Genomic DNA, 18,702 nt, shown 5'->3' with positions numbered 1-18,702 from the left:
ATGAGCATCTACAGGGATGCATGGAATGAGACATCACAAAGAAAACCAAGATGCACGCCTCCAAAAATAGGAAAACAATCAGGTGGTTCTTGGCCATAAATAAGCTAGACAACAGAAGGAGGAAACAAACACATGATAGAGTCAACTTCACTAAAGGAAAGGTATCACTGATCATTATCAGGAAGAAACAATGATCGCTCTTAAAATAATCCAAGGACAGTTTCTAAAGACAAATAGCCAAAGAATGTAAGAATAACAACCACAAAGCTTTCGGTAGGTGTCAACTTCCAAATATGCTGTCAGCTACTGAAAACAGGAAAGAAATACACCAAACCAATTTTCATTTCCCACATCCAGGGGGACAAGTTCAGTGTAAACTCCCCCGCATCACCTCCAAAAGGGCCTGTGTCCATCACAGAAGGATGCAGAGCCCCAGATGTCATAGACATGCAGGTAAAGACAGCCCTCACCAAAGCTAAGAACACAGCATCAATGTGATTGGATGGTGTCCCAAGCTGTGTCTTACACTAGGCCCTCAACTACATTCACTGTCCAGACTCAAGCGTACCACAGGCTATGTACCCAAAGAATGGCATACACTAACAGTCATCCAGCTCCACAAAGGGGGTACCACAACAGAACCTGGAAACCATTGCCCAATATGTCTACTTAGCCTGGTCTACACAGCTATTGAGCAAATTGTCATGGAACCCATAAACTGAGACATTAGAGACCTCCAGACACTGGACTCTACACAACTTTGCCTTGTTAAAGGCAGATCCTGGCTCCCAAACCTAGTTGACTTATTTCAAACAGTTACCAAGGACATAGATGGAGGTGAAAGTAGTCCACACAGCCCACCTGGACCTCACAAAGGGCTTTCTACACCATTCCCCACTCTGTCATCATGGACAAGCATACCAGCTTGAACATTAACAGCCATGTCACAGGATGGGTGGCCAAGTGGCTCATGGATCAAACACATATGTTCAGAGTTGCGTGTGCCATGTCCAACTCAAAGCCAGTCACAAATGGCATCCCATAGGTCTTGGTCCTGAGACCCCACCTGTTCAGTAGATACAGCTTAGAGGTGCAGGCAAGCATGAGAGGTGTATGGCTGAACAGGTTTGCAGACAAATGGTTACTGTGGTCCATAATCGACTGTACGGCTGACACAGACATCCTCCAGAAGTGTCTTACAGAGACAGATAACTGGTGTCAAAACAATGCCCTCAAGCTGAATGGCAAAGAATGCATAGTCATCCCCTTTGGGTAAAACAAAGTGTGCACAAATTACCACATAGGTGGTAATCTAGTATGTACGGGGAAAGTTATTATGGCCCTGGGGACACAGGTAAATATTAAACTCCCCTTTGATGATCACATGGCCAAAGTGTTTAGACATTCCTTCAATGTAACCCACCTAATGTCACCTAATGTAACCCACTTTGTATAGTCTGATGATGTCACCATCCTACAAATATACCTGTGGAAAAGATAACATACAGTAATCTGTATCGCACGGCATGTAAATCCGTACTCCTTTAGTATCATAAAGTAGTTAGATAGGGGTTTGAATCCTGCACTTGACAAGTGTGTGTGTGTGTGCGTGTTTGTATGTGGTCGCCTGGAGAAGGAGTGACCTTTTAGGAGAGTAGTAAAACACCTTAAAAGTGGTAAACTAATCTTTGTCAAGTCTGATGATGTCACAATCCTACAAATATACCTATGGAAAAAAAAAATTCCCAATAATGTGTATAGCGCGTCGTGTTAATTCGTACTCCTGTAGTATCATGAAGTAGTTCAGTAGGGATTTAAACCCTGCACTTGACAACTGTGTGTGTTTGTGTGTGGTCTCCTGGTGAAGGAGCAACCTTTTAAGAGAGTAGTAAAACACCTTAAAAGTGATAAACTAATCTTTGTCAAGTCTGATGATGTCACCATCCTACAAATATACCTGTGGATTTGAGAGCTCCAAGTAATGGATATAGCGTGTCGTGTTAATGTGTACTTCTCTAGTATCATGAAGTAGTTCAGTAGGGATTTGAATCCTGCATTTGACAATTGTGTGTGGTCTCCTGGTGAAGAAGCAACCTTTTAGGAGAGTAGTAAAACACTTTAAAAGTGGTAAACTAATCTTTGTCAAGTCTGATGATGTCACCATCCTACAAATATACCTGTGGAAAAGAGACCACCCAGTAATGGGTATAGCGCGTAATGTTAATGCGTACTCCTCTAGTGTCATGCAGTAGTTATGTAGGGGTTTGAATCCTGTACTTGGTGAGTGTGTGTGCTGTATGTGTGTGACTCTGTTGGTCAATGTGTTGCGGGTTTTGTTTTTACTACTGTATGACATATCAGTATGCATTGCACGTGAGCTAGCTGTGTGGAAAATACATATACGTGCATGTTACCTCATTTATTGCATGTGTGGGAACCCTGCTTTTTCCAAGAACACAGCTGTCATCCTTGCCAGACTGTGCTGCTGCTTCCTGGACCTTAGGTCACATCTGTATGCTTGTGACAAGGCCAGCCACTGCAGTGATCCCTGGCCTAGGTCATCCGTGTCACACATAATCATTACGGTTTCTATTGAAATGTGTGAGTGAGGGTTTATGGCCGAGGTATATGTCAGACCTGTTCAAACACAGCAAAGTCTGTAAATGATGACTATTCATTACAGGTGTACAAAAACCTTTGTGGATATGCATGCAGACCTCTTATTGCTTATGTGATCCACCAAGGGATTTCAAAATACCTTTAGAAATGTGATTATCAAAGGAGCGATGATGCAGCACTTGGTTGCATGTACACATCGGTACTTGTTCATCATGTTGGTGGCTACTACCTATGTGGTACTGTGGGGATAATATGTTCTGTAAAGGTGGATGACTATGCTTAGTTTGGCTTATAGCTTTACAGCATGGGTTTGACCACAGGCATCTGTCTGTATGATACCCTTGTGGAGGATGTGTGTGTCATCTGGAGAATGCATTACAGGCCACAGTATGCATTACCAGATGTGGACGGACATATCCCTACTGTGATTGCTTGTACCTAAGAGAGCTATATGCCAAACAGGAGTGGTCTCTGTAATGGGTGCAGGTGAATACCACTCGTTACTGGCATAGTATAGTACCTGAAGGATCCAAATGTTGCTGTGTGTCCTACATCTGTGTGTCAGTTGTCAAGACATCATCTAACGATTGGTTATAGTCAGGCTGTTGAAGTTATGTGTACTACCAGAATGCAAAACAATGATAGATAGTAACAGTATCACCCACAACACAGTGTCAGACCATGTCATACACACATGTGTAGTCAGGTTCCTAAATGTGTGTAGTACAATGCATACTGGCCACCAATAGAAACTATGGAGTGTTAACACTGTGTAATACAGGGATGTCACCCTGGCATGTGTCCACTATGCACGTACATGCAGACAGTGCATCTCCACCATGTTCACAAATGTACACCTGCAAATCTGAGCTACACACATCCCAGACATACTGTCCACTCTCTAACATATGCTGCCAATACTACACACATCAGCCAAGTGGCATGTGGGTGGACAATACACTATTGGAACTAACCCTGGTTAAACAATACTACATTGACAATCATAGCTTTAATGCATCATGCCTGCTCAGCTACACCTTCAAGCATATCATTACACTCTACTGCTGACAACATGCTAACATTGCTATACTGCTATAAAGTCACCCTGTGCATCAGTACCATGGTAGCCTGTTCCTGCATCGATGTTACAGATGACAGGAGGTGGCACAGGTTTCATCATATACACAGGGTGTGTTGTTGGTTTGCCAGAGGCCTACAGTGAGCCATCTAATCGACATGTATGTGTGTGTGTGTGTGTGTGTGTGTGTGTGTGTGTGTGTGTGTGTGTGTGTGTGTGTGTGTTTGCATGTGAGGGGCAAGACCACTGCTATGGGCCAATGTTGATGTAATGTGTGCAGAAATGTGTTAGCCCTAGGTGTGCAGTTTATGTGTGTGTGTGTGTGTGTGTGTGTGTGTGTGTGTGTGTGTGTGTCTGCATGCACACAGTTCCACCATGTGGCCACCATATACGAGTATTTGTGGGACAGCCACAGACTGTACCTGCCAGGCTTTACAGATCACCGTCTCTGGCCATGGATATGGTACCTGTGCCTGGCAGGGGTGCTACTGACACTATCAGATACTAAGCCAGACTGGGTAGTATCCCCAGAGGTAGATGGATGTACACTGGACCCAGGTCCCTGCTGGGACTGTCCAGAGCCATGTGCACATGGGTCTTCTAGGACGTTCTATGGACACCCCAACCCCAACATTGCTGTGGATGATACTGGCACTACGGGAGCAGCTGTGACTTGTTGGACATCCGCAGCGGCTGCCAGCTGCTGATGTTGCTGGCATACATCCACGTCGATGACTCAACCATCCCGCACTGTCCTGACACATGGACATGACATTGCAGTGGACATCTAATGTCTCTCCCCAACGTCTATCAGTGACCTCGGTGTAATTACGGATGGCACCTGCTAGGTCATGGATACTGTCAATGACGGCGGTGTTATGTGCCCTCTGTACCCTTAGTCCCTGTCTGGTGCACCGTTCCATACGTGCCTGTGCCTCCATGGCAGCCTGGAACATGCATGAGATTGTAAGATCTGTGGCACGTCTGCCAGTGGCATGATGATCAGCAGTGCTCCGAAGAGAACCCCTGGACATATGCCTATGTGGTACCCTTCCAGACTTCTGGGTATGGCTACTGTGTAGGGATGCATGTGCCATGGATACCACACTGTCCTAGCCAATGCCGACTCTACTCTGTCCCTCAGCTAAGGGCATTGGTGATGGATGTATTGGCAGTTTGACTGTGTGCATGGATGGGGTGGACACTTGTGTACTGTCGATTGGTGGCCCAACAACAGACCCTGGTAAACATGCCTGTGCCTCAACACACCTATCATTAGTATCACTATTTTGCTCAGTGACATCAGTTTCCCTGCTGCAGTGAACGAGCCCAAAGTCAGCACCTGTGAGAGGAAGACAGGAAACACACTTTACGACCTGTACATGATGTCGGCACACATGCACACATGCACACATTCACACATGAACACATACACACATGAACACATGCACACATGCACATATGAACACATGCACACATGCACACATGAACACATGAACACATGCACACATGCACACATGAACACATGAACACATGTACACATGCACACATGAACACATGCACACATGAACACATGAACACATGCACACATGCACACATGGACACATGAATACATGCACACAAATGCACTCCTCACTAAAACAGACACACACACACACACACACACACACACACACACACACACACACAGACCACCACCACCAGCAATCCAGAACATACTCAATAGCGGGTGATGGTGGGGTACAGTATCACAAGGCAAACAGTTATATCACACGTGTCAGCATGCAGGACGTGTGTTTCCCAACAGCATGCAGTGCAGGTGTTGACAGGCCTTGCCAATAACACTATACATGTCTTTGATGCATGTATGTTGTTGTTCAGTGATTTTCCTCACCCTGGAACGCACTGTGTACATGGACACAACATTGCTGTGCAAGTATTAAAAGCTCTGCAATGTCCTGTGAATCATCAATCACAGGTATACATACCATGGCTGGATGTGTATCTGTGTGTCACATAGATATCCATTTCTGATTAGACTGTCTGTGTCTTTAGCAGATAATTGTGGACACAGGTTTAGCACATGCATGCTATATATACACACAGGATGAGTGGTGCATGTATACCTGATGGAATACCATTGCTCAACATAGCCATTGTACAGTGGTTATGGTGAGTGTAGGACATATTGTGGATATGCCAGTGCCAGACATGACATGGCATGCTACAACAAAACTGCAACATTAAACATCACGCAGACACAGTGTGTGTCATGTGACCTATACACTCAATAGCATTACAAGACATATATGTGTCACTTTGTACAAATGGTGATTGTTATGCATATTGTGTATAGGTGCCTATGTTTGCACACACACACACAACATTGAGGTGCATAGCAGGTAATGCTATGTGTAGTACAGTGGTCACTGTAACTGGATGGGGTGTACTACCATGAGCCATCATCATGCATCATCGTGTGGTCACTCAAGGCTACTAATGTGTGCCAGATCGGCACATACCATGCTGTACTGGAACTGAAGTACCATGGCTACATTCACCATTTCACAGGCAGTTTTTACATGGGTTTGTAAGGTGCACAATAGGGGGCATTGCCTAACATGAATGTGTTATGTATTGAAGAGTGTCGCACAGCCACATGTGAGGCATCTACCCCTCAGGTATATTATGTGTGCTGTGTGGATGACATTTGGGATACTGTAGTGTGACCTTACAGTGGGTGTCTGAATACGCCATGTGTAGCATGTTGACGTGTGCTGTTTATGACAAAGTTGTGTATGTTGTGTGCATGTGTATTGACTCTGCCTATCCAATGTCCACTTCAGTGTTGCCACAATGGTGTGAGATGCTCTGTGTATTGTATGTGTTTTAGGCAGCTACCCACGTTACTGGGATGTGCATAGTCTCATAGCAAATATTCTATTCCTAGTTATTAGTATTGCACAACACTAGGCACCACATCATCTAACTACACAGTACACATCTCACATAAGCATGCTCTACCAATAGAGGTAACAGTAGTCTACAGCTATGCCATGTTACCTGCATGCTCCATGTCAACTTGCTGGGTGGCTCCGGCCTCCATGATGACACATGTTACTGGTTGTGGTTGTTGTAGGCCAAGAGCCACCTGGCTCATGAGCAGCTCCTCCACTCTGGTGAGGGGGAGATGGATGGCTACCCCCTCATATGTGGCAAGCTGTTGTCTGCGGATATCAGATGCATGCTGCTGGACATGTCTAATTAAATCACTGCAGTGATGGCATACCTGCTCATATGTCCGGTTATGCATGCCTATGTCATTTACCCTATGGACAAGATCTTGCCACAGCGCAGTCTGCTCATGCTGGTCCTGGCTGGTTCTGGAGAACAGCAGGGCATAGTGCTGCACCAGGCTGGCTGTGATCAGTTCTTCCTCCGCCATTCTATAGGCAGGATTACGATGGTTGGACATAACCCTGGAAGACAATGAAACAATATGTGTGAGCAAGTCATGTGGCACACGTAACATTCTTAAGTACAGATATCAATTAACTGCCATATATAACAACCTATTGGCTGTCAGAAGATACACACTTTCAATACCACATATCAGTTCTCAACCGACAACTGCCTGACAGTGCCTGGCACACTCTATATATCAAACCATGTTTTGCATAGCAACAAAGTTAAAACAGTATGTAAGACTATACAACAGTACATGGCACACTGTATGCGACACAATGCACCACCTAGCCACAGGATGTATATATCATGCTAATGCATCATGAAATATGTAATCCATTGCAATGATTGTAAAGTCCAGTGACAGTATTACCAGTATGCCACACTAGTCGTTGATGGCAGACCCCTGCCTATCATATGTGCACATTCGTTAATATAGGTGGCATACCGCTGTACTAGACTACACATGTTGCTAGATACGCAGTTATATCCTGTAACACACATATGACTGAGGCCATGGTACAGGCATACCCACACACATTTCAGACATACATACCAGACACATAGGTATGGCAACCCAGGTGACCTTTACCTGTGTACCTTACAGTACTGTGTGTCAGTAGCTATGAGACCTTATGCCTGAGGTATGTAATTTGTGAGGACTACAGGGAACACACAAAATAGTGGTTCCAATAAATGTGGACGTACACTATACTGTGCTGTTTAGGCATACAGCTTCAGGTAGTACTACAGTTCATACAGGAGTTGGATTCACCAGCAGTAACACTCAATAAGCATACATGTACTGCTTTAGCCTACAATGGGCACCCCAGTTGACAACAAGGGACTACGTCAGACCATATGGCATACTGCTTTTTCAGCCAAGCAATTGTATACACATCTTTTGCTGTGATCACAGCTAGGACACATAATACCATTACAGAAACAGTTTCCCACTAAGCTATCACACATATACCGAACACTGACACATTCACCAACATATTCACCATTACACTCAGTCAACCTCACATAGCAATTACTGCAACAAGTATATGTGGGTGTGTATCACTTCATAGGTAGCTAAGAGGCTATTGGCCCTAGCACCTATAGAAGTCTAGCCATATGCTACCCTGGCCTTTGACACACAGGTAATTACATTTCACGTGGCCCTGTCAAGCAGAGATACAGAGGTGATTGCCTGGGTGTATTCACTATCTCCCATACAATCTTCAGGATTATTTATGACAGCTGCTAATTAGGAGCTTTGTTTGCTATGGATAGTTGGTTTGTTCCAGAGTATGGGATGTCTCTGAGATAGGAATATATCCCTCCAGCAGGTGCTGTTTATTGTGGTCAAAAGGTTTAGGTCCCTAGAGAGCGTAGCTCATAGAGATTATGTTCTGTTTATGTGGAGCATGTCCAACAGCTCTGGGTTTGACATAGCTTAGTATGTTAGGCAGAGGTCACCCCTGGGTAGGCGGTATGCGACACAGTCTAGTTGTGGGTTTGTGAGATGGTCTGCATAGGGCATCTGTTTCAGGCTGGTATTACTCTTTGTGAGGTATGTCTGTGTCATTTCCAGTTGCTGTAGATGTCTTCTGAGGTACATACCACATGGGGCATTGTACTCTATAATGGGCTGTATGTGTGATGAGTAGAGGGGAATACTGACCTATATTTCCCTCGATGACACACCTTTTGTGATGAGGTGTGCCATGTAGACAGATTACATGACTAGTGTGGTACTGTGGTTATCAAAGAGGAGACTACTGTCCACCTGTGTCCCATGGTCTCTTTTCACACTTTCGGTGTTAAGTAGACTACCACCTACGTGGTAGTTCATGGGTACGGAGTTTTTGCCAGAAGGGATGCCAATGCAGTTTCAACATTGAGCTTGAGTTCATGGCTTTGTCACCAGGCATCTGTCACAGTAAATATGACCCTCTCTCTCTCTCTCTCTCTCCCTATATATATATATATATATATATATATATATATATATATATATATATATATATATATACACACACACACACACACATAAATATAAACATCCATTGGTGTACATATAGATATACATATAGGCACATATACAGTCCACCTTTCATGGTGGGAATATCAATTATGTGATGGTTGTGAGGTATACTGTTATGTAATAATATTGCACAGTGTTGTGCTGAATGCATTGAAGGTGTTCTCAGCCCATGTAGATTTAGCAGGCCTCACTGGCTGCAACACTGCAAACCTGACAAATCATACCCACAGCGTTTAACCACCACATGTCATATACCAGCACTGTATGCTGTCTTGTTTGCCACACACTACAACCTGCATAGAAATATGCACATAACAACCTTTAACAACATATATATGTCCACCCTTCACAAACAGTTGCAGTATGTCCCTTGCTCTATGCACATGTACAGATGCTAATATATCTGACACAGACAGATCTCTCCATATGTGTGTGCCATACACACACAAAGTCCACACTGTTGTAAGTCCGTGGACCTCACGGCTGACCTGTTGGGCCTTGCTACAACATGAATAGGTGTCACATGTGAGCACACAGTAATATTAGAGTGTGTATATATAGCTGCAAATGCTAGATTAGCATACTAGCCTGGTACAGCTGTTGCCAGTGCTAAGCTACATGTTAATATGACTATCATGCATTTGTTACTCTGTCACATCCATGTTTATATAACTGCATGTGCTCTTCCCCCAAACAGCCATTGTACACACTACTGTACAGAACACAGATAACATGGATCAGATGTTTGACATTTAATGCTGAACTACATATGTCACAGTCATATCCCACTGTACACAGCTACACACTGATTTCTCCATGGCAGTAGTTATGCAGGGCATCTGTGCATAGATACGTACTGCTGCCACATATAGATGATTCAAAGTATGTAGAGTACTCTTCAATAACATCTACTAAATGCCAGTAAATACATATCTGTTACATACCTTTCCTTTGTATGCATTTGTATTTGTAAGTTCCATGTGTTTAGTATTTTTTTTATTTATATCTTATTATTTTTTGTTAATATATATTTTTTTCTAATATCTTATTTTTTTTTTGCTGTTGCTGTTGCTGTTGTTGGTGTCTTTCTGTCTGTGTCTCTGTGTGTGTGTGTCTCTCTCTCTCTCTCTCACTCTCTCTCTCTCTCCGTGGCTGCAATTAAATGATTGCATGTGTGGATAGCAAGTACAGCCTGCTTTTAGAGGTATCTGTACATGTGCATGTGATGGCCTCTGCACTAATTGGTGGCCACCATTTGGTATTTGTATGCAGCCTGCTGTGTGGTAATTGCAGTACTCACTGACATAGCAACACAATGCTATAAATTGCTAGGTCAGGTAGGTGTAGCCCTTTCAGCTTTCCAAAGTATGGCCCATGCTTGTTTGCTGTGGATACCGTTGTGTAAGTCAGAAGGTTGGTATACTTCTTATAGCTGAAGCTAGGGGTGTAGCCAGTAATTTGAATGTTGTACTCAGACCTGAATGTTGCCACTTCTAGTACACAGTTGACAGTGTATAATTGTACTCACCCCTACAAATGCTAACACAAGATACATGGGTGTATGTAGTTTCTTTTCTACTTATACAGTTAGCTGCCATACATACGTAGTTATTGAGATTTTTTCATTTGGCACATGAACTGTTTGGGAACTGCTATACTATGGATATTAATGTACTCACTTCTGCACAGATTGTGCTTTTTATTTTGTTGACATTATCACAGGATGCTCATGAAAACTGGACAATTCCAGTAGTGAGTATGCCTACCTACATCCTTGCTGGACCCTGAACACAGAGTTATTTTGTACGTTTGGGTGGGGATTGTCCTGCTATGATACTGTGTGGGGTTGTAAAGTGCTGCTGTAACATTATTTACTGCTAGAATGGCTGGCCTGTTATCACAGTCATGTAATGCAATTCCACAACAACTGCTGGTAAAGTTCCACAGAACAGGTTTTGTGTTATGGCATTCCTATCTTTCCTTTACATTCACTCATTCTGATGCATGATATATATATATTTCAGCAACAACCTGCTATATATTTACTGTGGCTTAGTGGTACTTCATGCAGGTTAGTGTGTCCAAGGTCCGGGCTTCAAGACTGACAGTGGTGTTTTATTTTGCTGCTGAGCAGAACAAGGGCCCTCACATGTAGGTTGACTAAGGCACTTAAGCAGTTGTAAGCAGGTTTGCGCGACACTTAGCAATACTTAGCTAAGCACACACATGTGCACATTCACGCAAACCCGCTAACTACTGCTTAAAAGTGCTTACTCCCGCTAACCCTCGTACTAATTTCTTTGAAAGAAAAGAAAATGGGGAGATAGGAAAGTGGTGAAAAAGGGGCACAAAGTGGGTAAGACAGTAGGGAAAACAGATAGGGATGTGCAGGACAGGTATAAGGAAGGTCCACAGCTGCCCATTTCTTTAACAGCAACAACTGTGCATATACTAGGAATTTGGAGGGAATTTTGAAACCTTCAACTCCTGAAAGAGGGGTGAGGGCAACAAAGTATGTTGTACTGCCAATTAAATTTCAGTTTATCTATCCAGCAGACATGTGTACAAAATGGGCAGCTATGTATGGGGCATAATTTTTTGTGGGAGCAAATTGCCCATTTTTTTTTCAGGTGAGACTGGAATGTGGGGTAGGGAAAGTAGGTATATTTGGGGAGGTAGGTTGGGGAGGTAAACAGACAAGACAGACAAGATGCATACAGGGGCAGAATATGACACATGGGGTGGGTGAACACCATTGACGGGGAAGGATGTTTGGAAATCGCAAGCCCATGAGCCCACAGATGGCAACAGTGGAATTGAGATCCCCACCCATAGGCAGTCACCACTGCACCTTCACAGCCCAGAGGGTGGCTGTGCTGGGGGCTGCATAGGAGGGGCAGGCTCACCCATGAGTCGTGTCACTCTTGCCTCAAGCTGGTGTAGAGGATCAGCGACTGAACGCTGGATCTCCCTACGCACCACAGCCTGAACCTTTCGGAGGGTGATAGGTGGCCCTCCTCCAGCCATGCTTGCATGTGGAGGACAAGCTCCATCCCCTGCAGCGCTTCCACCTGAAGGTGGCACAGAGCCAATGGAGGAGGAGGTCCCAGGCTGGCCAATGGACCTGCTGGTGCCAGGTGCCATCGCCAGCTGAGGTGGGACAGGTGGGTCTGCTGGGACCGGCCTTCTCATACGTTCTATGTTTAGGAGGATTTAATGACAATATGGGTTGGTAACAGCCAACAGCATTCCAAATTAGTTGTAACAGCATGCAGTAATATTTCCATTAACCCAACACACCAGAGTTCCAGCAGTTGAACAGCAAGCATAACACATACATATATAGAACAACAGAGGACATTCCAACAGCATGCAGGATTGATTGGTGGCAACAGGCCACCAAGACTGTGGTATTTGAACAGGGCACATGCATCAAAGTAAATGCAGATATTTATAAACCAATAGGACATATGTCCCAACAAATGTTTTGAGATTAGACATACCCATTGAGGTGTGGAATTGCATTGTTTATGTGCATACAGTAGGGTGTAAAAAGATACCACCATTAACATCTTATATGTACTTATAGTTTGCACTACATTCCTATTGACTGCAGGTGTATATCTCCTACATGTATTATTACACTAGGCAAAGTCCATTACATTGTGAAATGGGTTTGGCTAGTTCCTTATATACCTGACCTGTATCTGACATACAAACTGTCCAGGATGTAGATGTTACTGCGACGTATTTATATATTTTTTATTTATATTAGCGCTTAATACAACAGTACTATTTATATAATGCAAGAGTACAACAACATTTCAAAGTAAGTGACACGGACACACTCCAGGAATTATACCTTTATTAATTACATTACACATTTTTCTAGAGGCTCTCTCATTTATTTGATATTACAGTGCATGCAGAATACTTATTCAAGACATATTATACCTTTATTAATAGGTTACAACACTCTTTTTCAGGCTCTCTCACTTATTTTATATAACAGTACATGCAGAGAAATTATTCAGGACTTATTATACCTTTATTAATTGGTTACAATACTCCTTTTCAGGCTCTTTCACTTATTTTATATAACAGTACATGCAGAGATATTATTCAGGACTTTTTATACCTTTATTATTGGGCTACAACACTTTTTTCAGGCTCTCTCGCTTATTTTATATAACAGTACATGCAGAATAATTACTAACCTGCCAGGTGGCGCAGCCTTAGCAGCACGGACACCTGCAGCTGTGAAGTAAATGAAGGGATATTGAGATATACCTATTCATAATATACACTACAATAGCAATTCTTACATACTCTATTCCATGGCTACCTACTCAGTAGTGGGGCATTATCATTCCCACAGGCCTCCTGTATCCATTGGTTTAGTTGGTCCTGCTTGTGTCTCTTCAGGTCTGCATGGTGGTGTCTGACCTGCTCACCAGTCTGAGGGATGCCTGTGGCACTGGTGAGATCATGTGCTAGATGGTTCCAGGCTTCCGCTTTGTACTCAGTGCCTCGGAACTGGCCCTGCAGGAGTCTTGCATCATGATGATGGACAAGGAGCCAAACCATCACTTTTGACTCCTCAATGCCCCACCATTGCGCAGGAAAATGAGAGCCCTCTCCAACACCAGCCATACTGTCTGCAGATGGGAGCTACAACCAGTTATGGCAATTATTCCCACCTATGGAACTTAAATATGCCGCATTTCCCGCACTTATTTGTGATTGGATGGTTTTGAAAACTCTCAGCTGAGTGCACACCTGCTTAGCACTGAGTAAACTTTGATTAATATGTATATGTATGTTGACAGTGCATGAACAGCAAAAGCTGTCATGGCTTAGTGGTTCAGTACTGTGATTATGGTGCACAGTATCCCGAGTTCGAAGCCTGTCATTGCTTTTTATTTTACTACTGGCCTGACTGGCTAGGAGGTGTGGCAATGTTTAGCCGACTTTGCTCAACTTTTCCCATTGTTGCTTTACGTTGCTCTACATTGCCTGACATTGCGCTAGTAGGCACAGTGTGCAGCTCCACACAAACATGTTTTGTTTGCGTGAGTTGGCGCGATATGCAGCTACGCGCAAAGCCATTGTGCTAGTTAAAGCAGTGCTTAGCTATGGGCAATTATTTTTAAATGTGCTTAATACTTTTAAACGTTGCTTAGCAGTGCTTCACATTGCTTAAGATAGGTTACTTATGCATTCATTAATATGCATGACCGTTTCACCTTCTTATATATATTTAAAATATCATTCACTACTACATAGGCCATTTCAATGCATTTTAATAAAATTTAAAAGGTAAATGTCAGGAATTATTTTTATGCACAGATTTCCTGCAGAAAGTGGAAAGGGGAGGGGTGGGATTTGAACCGGGAATGCCTCCTCTTTGTGCGAAGGCTCTACCACTACACTATTGCTATTTGGCTTAATTTGCATATAAGTGGTTTATTATCCTCTTCAATGTCTAAACTGCTAACAGTAGCTAAGCAATGGGCACACCCGCGCACACACGGGCAAATATAGGTTCATAGGTTCATAGGTATGGGCAGCTATTTCGGGAATAATAAAAAAAAAATTGTTTTACATTTTATTTCATTTGCACAGGGGTTTTGAATGTGGGGGAGTGTAGTGTTGGGGGTATACACATTTGAGCGGACTCGCTCATATCTGCTGACATTAGCAGATTTAGGCACTTGCAGGGGCGTGGATATTTGGACTGCTCGGCAGTCTGACACGCCCCCTGCACTCCTACATGCTCCGTGTTAGCCTTGGAGTTGAGTCAGCGCACCCTCATGAATATGCATGGCACACTGACGTCATACTCTTTGGCTGCCGTTCCTGAGTAAGACTTAGTTAGTCTTACATGGAGGATTACTGAATCCCCCCCACCAAAAAACTGATCAGTCTATTCTAACACTAGAAACGTTCTAAAGCATTGGTTTCATCTCTTTTCCTAATAGCAGTCAAATGTTCCTTAACTCAATTAGAAAGGCTTCTTATCATTTTCCCAATGTAAAATGCAGGACAGGTGTTACAGACTGCAGCGTAAACTACCATGGAGGAATGGTAATCAAAATATCTTTTAAGAGAGACAAGGAAATTGCAGTGTACAAATTTGTATATATTCCTATGTACATTACAGAGCACACTATACATTTGCCACAATTAAACATGCCACAATCACTTACTGGGTTGGCTTAATAAATAGTGCAGATCATTATTTTCAAAAGAAACTTTCAAAGTGGTGTTTTTTTTTCTATGTAAACACAGGTTCTGTCCCTAAAGGGGTGCTCAAAAAATCATGGGATTTAATAATATTCCAGTTCTTGCAGATTACCTTCCTGATGGCTGCCATGTCTCTGCAGATGGATAAAGGGAAGGTGCAGTTTCTATCAATATTTTGCCCATTATGGTCTATTTTATGCTTGTTTTCAAACCAATATAACAGGATGGGTCTGTGTGTATTTTGTCTTTCTAAGGTCACTTCATTGTAAATGTCTTGTACAAGCTGTCATGGGTAAAGTCAATTGAAAAACATTTGAGACAGAAACTCACTTTCTGTATAAAAGATCTCTTCATCACTAATAATTCTGGAAAGTCAGATATCCTGTCCCTTGACAACATTTTTCTTTATAAAGAAAGGATGTTGACTAAGAAGTTGTTTCTGTAGGTGTTTTTTCTAAACACGTTGGAATTGAGTGTGCCAGAATCTTCATTCACTGATAAAGTGGTGTCTAAGAAAGAGACTTCTGATCTGCAGCCAGAAACTACAAACCCCAGATAGGAAAGGCTGTTGGAAACATCATCAATGAAAATGTCCAGATCAGATTTAGACCCTTCCCATACAAAAAAAAAAAATGTTATCAATAAAACGCCTATAGTGGTGAATACTGCTGAGGCTGGTAAGAATAATGAGAGTCTCCAACTCCGATGTGTTTAACACCAGCTTAGCAAAGATTGGGGGCATTTTAGACCCCATTGCTACACCTTTGACCTGTTGGGAAGTCTTTTTATTAAAAATAAAACAACTGTTGTTCAAAACTGCTGTTGTTAGACTAATCAGAGTGTTAACTCTGCTCTTCATGAATCCTGCATACTTAAGAAGAAAAAAACTGCCAGGCTTTAAGTCCTTCTCAATGGGGTATGTTAGTGTATAGCATGACACTATCCATCACAACCAGGGTGCATTTGGAGAAACTAATCCTAGATTTGTAAAGTTCATTCAGGAAACCTCAGGAGTCTTTAATATAAAACCAAGTAGAGTGCACTAGCGGGTTCAAAACTCCAATATATTCAGAAATATTTTCAGTTTTAGGGCATTTATAAATAAGACTGAATGGTGTGTCAGTATCATTTTGGAATACAAAAAAGTGTCCCTAGATTAGGATTTTTAACTAACAAGTATTGGTATTCCTCCAGAGAAATGTGTTGGTTAGTTTCAATAAATGGTCAATGCTGACAAAATGGGTATAAATATAATACAAGATGACTTCTTTGTAAAACTGATTGCCTACAAGGACTTTTTCAATTTGTATGTAAAAGCTCTGTTCCATTAGCAATAACCCCGTGCCTTTATCTTCTTTCATCATCCATAATTGCCTGTCATGTTTGAAATCAGTCAGTGCTTGGTTTAACCTGACACCACAGGAAAGACATCTGGTGTAACTCAGTAGTGTTAAAACCTCCCTTATGTTGTATTTGCAAACTCTCAAAAAGTGTGTAAGGTGCTATTTAAAACTGGATTAAAAAGGCTCTTCTTTTTGAATCCTGGATTGTAATTAATAACATCTATTTGAGTAACATCTTCAGTATCTTCTTTCTCATGAAACTACAGTTTCAAATTCAATTTTGTCACGATCTGCACTATTTATTAAGCCAACCCAGTAAAAGATGTGATTGTGGCATGTTTAATAGTGGCAAATGTTTAATTCTTGCAAATGTATAGTGTGCTCTGTAATGTGCATAGGGAATGTATAAAATGTGTACACTGCAATTTCCTTGTCTCTTTTAAAAAACATTTTGATTGCCTTTCCTCCATGGTAGTTTACGCAGCGGTCATTGATACCTGCACTGCATTTTACATTGGGAAAACAATCAGAAGGCCTCTGATCGAGTTAAGGAACATTTGGCTGCTATTAGGAAAAAAGATGAAACCAATGCATTAGGATGGCACAGTATTAGATGTCATGACTTTAGTGGTTACAGATTTCTAGTTTTAGAACAGATTGATCAGTTTTTGGTGACTTTGACACTTTTCTGCAGCTAAAAGAACTCCACTGGCAGTTATTTTTAAATGCTGAGATGGTTCCAGGGCTGAATGAGAACTTGAATCTCAAATGTGCATTACGTTGGTTTTCATGAGCCTATTTGGACATGCCTCATTCTAGCTACTGTATTTACAGCTGGTTGTTTTTAGATTGCTGATGGGCTCATTTCTGTTTTGATATGTTACTATTGGGTATTGATGCTGTCAACCATTTCTAAACAGTGTGCACTTGTTATATTACTTATTACACAGTTTACTTTACAGCATTATTTCTGATGAAGTTCTGACAACATTACAGAATGAAAGTGCTTAACAACAGTTTCGCCTTAGTGTTGTTTCTCTTTTTTATTTTTTGAAAGTTATGAAGTCATTTTCACATATATATGTATATATGTATGTAAATATACAAAACTGTGCACATATACAGAAATAAATGGCCTTGTGGGGGTCAGTATATAGATCAGCCACTGGCTATACCAACAAGAATGAAGGATATGGTACATGCCATCACTAATTTCAGCAATTTACAAGAAATCTTAATTTGAGTTTTTTAAGTAACAATCTGGTTTTACATAAAACCATTAATGATTTGTTATAAAACAAACTTCCTATGTTCAACATTCTCTCCAACTCAGATACTAGTAGTCTTTGAAAGTGCTTGCAAGTGTGATAAGAGGGCCATTTAAAACAAGCCCCACAGCAGTTCTCAAATACAATACATCAAAACAAAAAAAAAGATGTCTTGTTTTCTTTACAAAACATAAACTCGGTGTGCTTTATTAAAAAAACTGCAAAGGAAAAAGCTGGTGCTTTAAAAAAACTGCAAAGGGAAAAGCTGATGCTTTATAAAAACTGCAAGGAGGGAAAGGCTGATTGTCATAGACAAAAATGAATACAATAGAAAAATAGTACTTATTGCATGATGAAACAGTTTAGAAAACCGTTTCTAATAGGGGAATCCAGACGGCATTTAAATGCATTGAGCTCATACTGTTAGATTTGCTGTATAACAGGCTGATTGATATTCATATATATATACTTTTCTGTACACAGCATATCCTAAAATTGTTTTTTTGAGGTTGTCCCAAAAATACATTAGAAATGTGGGAATCAGTCTTTTCAGTGACTAGTTCTAATGAATGGGTCATATTGTTTCTGATGCAAACCTTACTAAGGCTGCAGAAGCCTGCCTGTCTAATACAAAGGATTTGTATACTT

Source organism: Protopterus annectens, chromosome 3.part0 (assembly GCF_019279795.1).
Source record: "Protopterus annectens isolate FY-2018-M chromosome 3.part0, PAN1.0, whole genome shotgun sequence".
In the NCBI taxonomy this organism is placed as follows: domain Eukaryota; kingdom Metazoa; phylum Chordata; order Ceratodontiformes; family Protopteridae; genus Protopterus; species Protopterus annectens.
Note: the sequence above shows the minus strand (reverse complement) of the source record.